Source organism: Hyaena hyaena, unplaced genomic scaffold (genome assembly GCF_003009895.1).
Source record: "Hyaena hyaena isolate Hyena2069 unplaced genomic scaffold, ASM300989v1 scaffold_639, whole genome shotgun sequence".
NCBI classification, from domain to species: domain Eukaryota; kingdom Metazoa; phylum Chordata; class Mammalia; order Carnivora; family Hyaenidae; genus Hyaena; species Hyaena hyaena.
This window is the reverse complement of record NW_024081271.1, coordinates 1,066,333-1,074,225: the sequence shown is the minus strand read 5'-3', so window position 1 is coordinate 1,074,225 and position 7,893 is coordinate 1,066,333.

The following is a 7,893-nucleotide window of genomic DNA, read 5'->3' as shown; positions in this document are numbered from 1 at the left end:
TATTTAACAAATTAACCAACTGACCAGTGCTATAATAATCATGAGTGTATTAACCAGTGAGGTGTTTTGCTCATTTCTGGATATCTCTCATATTCAAATTCCAAGTAGGATTTTTCATCATTAAAGAGGTTTGTAAACATCATTATAATTGTTCCTGCCCATCCCCCATCTTTTCTTTTGTGCTTTGTTTTGTTCTTGGTTCTTTTGAAAAGAATAAACGTGGCATTCTGAACGGTTACTTCTTTCCTTTTTCTGGCATCTGACCGTAAACTTAGTTATGTACACATCTCTCTGTGCATTATGAGTCACTCGCCGTTAGGCTCATTTCTGGTGAAATTGAATTTGTCCTTTTCTTTCACTGATGGGAATATCAGCTTATGCTGCTGGCTTCCTCCTCAAAGGGAGTGGAGATGCTAGTGGCGTAACTGGAGGGAATAACTTTATATCCTTTCATATGGTCTCTGGATGGCATTATTGAAGGACAGAAGATTTTTCTCTAGCAAGAGAGAGATGTTTCCCCCCTTGGTACAGAAATCTCACACTCCAGGTCCTTTGACACATCACTGACTGTTGGAGAGCGTGGAGCCAGTGTTTACTGCTGGTTCTTGGGTGTTAAACAGCCCTCCACTGCTTTTATTGTACCATTAATTGCACTTAATGCAGCTGCATTTCTAGTACGCTTGGCTAGGCTCTGAAAATTAAGTAGAGGGTACTTTGTTATAAAATTCACTGTAATGAGCTCTGGTGGGACAGGGTCTGTTAAGTTTGAAATTACCTCGGGCCATTTCTAAAGGACTTCTTAAAATATTTCACATCTATAAAAGTTTGTAACTAGATAAACAGCCATGGAGAGTGTTGGACCAGGTGGAGGGAAATCCACATTTCTCCTCAGTGCATCTTTAAAAAAATGTAAACATTTTGAATATTTGAGAGTGGGGTTTGTGTTCTACATTTTCCTCTGCCTCCCCTACTCACTAAATTCCAACTTTTCAGCTCTTCTTACGTAAGCTCAGCTTTAGCTTTTTGCACCATAATTTATGTATACAGACCTTTTCCTTTCTTGGTTTTGGTTTTGCTTTTGAATCCAAATCATACCGTGAACTAGAATAAATATAGGACCCCTCTCTGGGTGTACATAAATTGGTTCAAGAAGAGGTCACTCCTCTAAGAACAAAAACACTGAAGAGACAGCTGTAACTATTAGCCAATTAGTCTAATGTTACAACTACCAGCCAGGGCCTGAAACAATTCCTGGTACCTGGCTAATAGATGCTTAAAATGACTTTAATTTCCCCAGTATTCCTGGGCTATGTGACTGACTGCTGCAATGCATTGCGGCTAATAAAATTTCAGATTGACTAATTTACCGGGTAGCTTTACCAAAACATCCAAGTAATCCGTACGTACTCATTAGAGACAGGTCCAGAACGTATTCTCTTAGGGCTGATTTGAGAAACCTCACTGGGATCAGCCTCACTGAGCTTTAGATGCACTGGCACAAATCAGGTGGAGGATCTTCTATGGTTTTAGTGCAGCAATTTATCTGAGTTTTGTAGTTAAAGTTTGAGCATGAGGTAATTAGAGCCCTCCAAGCTTGAAATTCATGAACCTTATTCCCCCTTTAATAGACTCTACACAAGCTTGCCAAGCTCACTGTTTGACTGATAGTATATACGGAGGCTTTGTTAAAAGCCTCTGGTCAAAATGTAGTTTTAGAAATTTCCAGATCAGTTTTCTTTTCTAGGTAGCTCTTACATGTATAAACAGGGAAGACAGCCACGTGTTATTGTGGAGGGTCAGTCAGCAGTCTGTTGTGCCCTTTGGAAATACTCACTAGTCAATAATCAAATACTCGCAAGCCGGGCAGCACCACACCTGCGGTCCAGATGGGTCTGACCCAGCAAATATGACATGACCAATCAGGACCGGAGAATAGAGGGGGCCGAACGCCATGGTTCTGTTTGGTTTCCTGCACTGTTTATCCCTCCTGGCAAAAAATGGAAGATAACCTTTATGCTGCTACCATTGTTGCAGCAGGCAGTGCTGGAGCGCACGCGGCTCTGCATTAGGAGCCGTAATTTAATCAAGCTTCCCAGTACCTACCTTGGATACATTCTTTAAGAAGTTGAGAATAGAAGTATTCTATTTTTAAGTATATTTATGGCCACGTGCATACCTGCTTCTACATGTACATGCGTGTAGGTATTCGAATGCCCCACGCCACCACAGCACTTTCTCCATTTACTTTTCAACATTTTTTTAAAAACTCATTTTTGAGAAAGAGAGAGAGAGAGAGCGCGCACGCACAAGGGGAGGAGGTGCAGAGAGAGAGGGAGACACACAGAATCTGAAGCAGGCTTTGAGCTCCAAGTTGTCAGCTCAGAGCCCCATGCAGGGCTTAAACTCGGGAACCATGAGATCATGACCTGAGCTGAAGTAAGACACTTAACTGACTGAGCTACCCAGGCACCCCACTCAGTTTACTTTCATGAAAGATTATTATGCTAAAGATCAACATTATGGCATCAAAGTTCAGCAGTAGTCTTGAGGATTTTCATGTATGCCAAAACGTTCTATCTCCAGTAACTGTTTTCATATGTTTATGAACAAGTCCACAACATGTGATTTATTTAGCCAAATCTGCAGAGGTTTTGTTTCTGGCTTTTTGATTTTCACATGATTTCTAGAATACACATCTTTGAAAAAGGAAAGAGAGCTAACAGTTTATCACTACCTCATCTGTGTCCAATACTGGGCTAGGCACTTCACACACATTATCTCATTTAATCCTTAACCAGCATGCTGGAGTCGGTAGTATTATGTTCATCTTTTTGGTAACCATATTTCTCCCAGATTTTGCTAACTGACTCAAGGTCACACACAACCTAGGAGATGACAGATAAGTTCTATTCATATAATATTGCCTTACTGACTCTCTTTAATCTTCCTCATCAAAAGCGTTTTACTAGCACCATTTTTATTTTGCTGCAGAGAGATTTTTAAAAACCCAGATTGCATTAAGATGTATTTACTCCTTAGTGTTGACTAGGTTTATGCTAGAAGGTGGTCACAAATACCGATATTGAGTCCTTGCCACAACTCTTTGGACAAGAAATTATTACCTCATTCTACAGATGGGGAAACCAAGGCCTGAATGTCACTTATTTTACCCTTATTCACCAGCTGAGACTAAAAGTAAGGCTTTTGTTCCTAAGATTTGTGCTTTCTACTAAACCACAGTTGTCTGCCCATCTTTTTAAGTACTCCTAAATACTTATATGAATAAAAACATGAAGACCCTTTGATGAATGTTACAGAGGCCAGAGCAGCCAGACCCATGGTGAGATGCTAACGATGGAAGAGGTTCTTTCTAAAAAAGTGACGTCAGTAAATGAGGCAAATACACTTCTGAAGACAATACATAGAGCCTATTCTGACTCTCAACGGTGGGCTCAGTTATGAGGACAAAAGAGGAAGTGGCAGCAACGTCACAAATAAAAGTGAAATGGGCTCAAGAAAATAAGTGACCACATAGTCCTTCTCAGTTCCTGGAAGCCCCAAAATGAGCTGTCTTCAAAGGGAAGAAGTGAGAAAAACTCAGGAGTGAGTTCAAAGAGCCAGATGGGCATTTTGTATTTTCTTCTGAGTGCTGAGTGAGAGATTCGTTTCAACAATATTTTTGAAATTCCAGGAGACATGGTCTCTCTCCCTTGCCATCTAGCTGTTTTCTGTAAGACCTAATTCTTGGGAAACAAGGCTTTGTTCTCTCCTACACAGAGCAGTTCTTGGTTTCTTCCTTCATTGGCTTAATCAAAACTCATTCAATTATGCGGAAAGAATACGATGTCCTTTGCCTTTTCAGTTGCTTTTTTTAACAAATAAAGACACTTTTGTTTTCTCTGATTACTTAATATTCTTTTAGTTCACACCTGGATATATTAATAATCTGTCGCAATAGTTGCCTCTGGGCATCTGACAGATCTTGGCTGCAAGGAAGAATTACTTACTGCTGTTGTGATCCAAGAGTTATAGGGACTCGAAAAACAACTCCAGATGACTTCTCCATTTACAACATTTTAAATATGTTTACTATCATAAGAGAATCAAGGAAAAAGAGAGACTGGTAACCAAGTGTACCAGGAAAGAGCAGCTTCTTAGATGAGTGGAAGGAAGGAAGGACAGTACTGGGAGTGTGAGGTGAGAGGAAGGCGTTAATATTGCCCTTTTTATAGCATGTTGTTGGCATCTTTGTAAGCCTGTGAAGATAGTTTCATGTTTTCATGAAATTGGAAGGAAAGTCACTCTAGTGGTAGAGACCTGGATCTTAGGAAAGAATGCTTGATTTCCCAACTTACACAGTGGAGAGAAGGAAGAGTAAGATTGCTCTGAAGTGGTGAGTCTGAAGGAGCAGCAGAATGGAGACTCCAGACCATATAGGGAAAAAGGATGGTTTCGTGAGAACAATGATGGCTTGGTCACATGTATTTAGATGTATTTCCCTATAGAGATACACTTCTGAATGCAAATCACAGATGACTATGTTGTTTGATGGTCATCGAGAAGAACTTGTTCTGAAGCTGAGATCCTATAGCCTGGATGAGGCACCTCTCCACCAAGCATCATTTTTATAGATTCAGGTTATAGTAAAATAATGATTTTTTAAAAAAGTTATGTGTTACCAATTTCTCAGCCTAACCTAAACTCTGGACAGTTCTATAGCTTCTTACGGTTGTCCATCTTCTATATCTTGTGGCTATTGCTTGCTGCTGCTTCTCAGGGTATAAACATTCCCAGATCACTCATTTAAAAAGTTTTGGGGGTGGCTGGGTGGCTCAGTTGGTTAAGTGCTCAACTTCAGCTCAGGTCATGATCTCGTGGTTCGTGAGTTCAAGCCCCACATGGAGCTCTCTGCTGTCAGAGAAGAGCCCATTTCAGATTCTCTGTCTCCCTCTCTCTCTGCCTCTGTCCCTGTCTCTCTCTCTCAAACATAAATAAACATTAAAAAAAAGTTTTCATCCTGGGTGTCCTCTCACTTCTATCCCTTGCCCGTCCCTTTGCCCTTATTCTCCTTCCTTTCACTTACAGATGTCTAAAAAAAAGGAATTTAAAGTGTGTAACACATGGTTGTCACCTCTCATTTATCGCCCAGTGGATGGCAGCGCCTCCACCCAAGGTCATCATTGCAGTTGACATAGTTGAAGAGTCATCTTTTAAATGTTCTGCTCTTCTTCTTTGTAGCTAGGACACCATCACTTTTTATTCACCTCCTGCCCCTCTAATGGTACATTCTCAGGCTCTTTGCCGACTCCCTTTTCTCTTTATAAATGCAGCTGTTCCCCAGTTCTGCCTTATTCTGCCCTTCTGTGGCTTCTTCACCTACTGTACCCTGATGACTTGCAGCCTCGTCCTCATCTCTGCCACACCTCTCCGTGGAACCTCAGCTCTGCCAGATCTCTCCTGTCACTGAACCTGTCCTAAAGACACCTGCAGTTCAACGTCCCATCTTCTTAGTACCTTCTCTTGTAATGTCCCGTTGCAGGCAGTGATTGAACCATAGGCACTGTTTGCCACCCAAACACCTGAGCCTCACACTTGACTCTTCTTTCGCTAATAGTCCATTGCAAACTCTCCCAGACTCATTTCTAAATGGCTTTAGGACCAAACTCCTCCCTACAATCTTTCTAACTTATTTCCCAGGACTAACTTATCATCATCTCTTGCCTAGACTATGCAGTAGCCACATTTTCATCTTCCCTGCAAACACATTTCTGCCCTGTCCAGCACTACCATGTGCTAGCACCCTCACCTGGGCTCACGTTCTGCTTCTATTCAAACTCTTAGAATGGATCCCAACTAGGGGTTCCTGGGTGGCTTAGTCGGTTAAGCGTCCGACTTTGGCTCAGGTCATGATCTCGCGGTTCGTGGGTTCGGGCCACGCGTCGGGCTCTGTGCTGACTGCCAGCTCGGAGCCTGGAGCCTGTTTCAGTCTGTGACTCCCTCTCTCTCTGACCCTCCCCTGCTCACGCTGTCTCTCTCTCTCTGTCTCTCCTAGAAATAAAAAAAAAAAAAAAAAGAATGGATCCCAACTACTGTGCGTAAATTATGAACTCCTTTGCAGTGTTGGTAAGGCCATTTGTGACTCAGCCTGTAAATGTGACATTTCTTTCCCTGCAAGGGACCTTACATGACTCGCTCACTTTGTGCCATTGTGTTTGTTCTTCTCTCTACCTCAACCATGCCTCTTACCCCTGCCAGTCCCTGGCTTGGACTCCTGGAAAATTTCTATTCATTTCTATCCCCAGTATCCTCTTCTCTCTTAAATCTTTGAATTTCACTGAAGTTAGATGCTCCCTTTCCTGAGATCTTCCAAGTGAACAGTTACTTTATGACAGCTTATATTTTTGTCTCCTCAGCATCTGGATTCCTTGACAATACTGTTTTCTTGCCATTTCCTGAACCTGATCAGTGTCTCCTCCCATCTCAGGGCCTTTATATTTTGTCTCCCCTTCACCTGGACATCGTATCACTCCATTATTTTATCCATATCTCTACTCAGATATATTGCTGGAGAGCTCTTTCCTGATTTTTCTGTCTAATCCAGAAATCTCTACCACTTTTCCCCCTTCTTCCCTTTATGTTTTCTTCATGCTACGTACATAATTAGATGAGTACGTACTGTTGTTGTCTGACCTAACCCCTCCCCCAAGAGCCAGCTCCATGCAGTCCTGTTTGTCTGATTTGCTCACTCTTCTATGGCTTGTCACTTAAGTGCCTGGCACTTAGTAGGCCCTCAATTAATATGTAGACGAGTGTTTGAATTGTATCCTTTCCAACGGACATAATAGTTGGCACAGAGTCAATGCTCAGTAAAGGTTTATTAAAAGAATAAACATGGAGTATGCATTTGACCGTGGTTAAATAAATTGCCATGTCTGAACCCACTAAACTGAAGAGCCCAGTAGCTTCCTGGAATAAAAGAATCAAGACAGCTGGAAGACAAATAAAAATGACTGGCTAGTGGCAAAGTCCATTCTCATCAGAATGCTGGTTCAGTTATTCAGTTCAGATTTTTGGCAAGTGATGCAGATTCTTTTTCAGAAAATGTTGATTGATTGCACAGTTGTACCCACTTCATTTGCAAACCTTCATTATCTCTTTTTCCTTTCCTCCCTCCGTCTGCATTTAGAAGGGGAGGAGCTGGTGTATAATTCTACAAAGCAATTTTTGTGAATAAACCAACTTACTGGCTGCGGCTTTCAGTCTCGTGGTTCCACACAGAATACAAGTGTCTCCTTTAGTTGTGTGTTCTCTCTTGCCTGGGTCTCTTGCATTCATTCATTTGAGTATTCATTTGATTACTTACTCATTCATTCAAGGAATCATTTGTTAAGTCGCCTTTAGTGCCAGCCTGGTACAGGATATATCTGGACACTTGGCTGTTATCTAAAGCAAGAGCTCTTGACCTGAGGTAGGCGGATGGGTTGCAGGGGCTCTTTGGGATTTTTGTAATTGTATACACAAAGTTTTCTGTTTGAGTATTACCTCAAGAAGATGGTTTGTTTAAACAGCTCTGTTACTCAAGCAGCGTGTTAAGCACCTCTGATAGAGAGAGGCTTGAGTTGGGCCTTAAATGTAAATACTGGGTCCTCACACCAGGAGTTTTCTCCATATTAAGTTTCATGGTGGTGGTAAGGATGAAAGCATCTGTTTGTGTGGGTTCTTCAGCCTAGGTCTGACAGTCTTGTCAGCCTGTTTACTGTCTCTACACTCCAAATAGTGCCCACATTTCTTAGTTTCTAACTCTGCCTCAATCATAGACGCTCTAGGCTCCCAAGAGGCAGATGGCTATGATGATGCAGACCTTGATCTGCTAACATAAGCAAGACCTAGCGC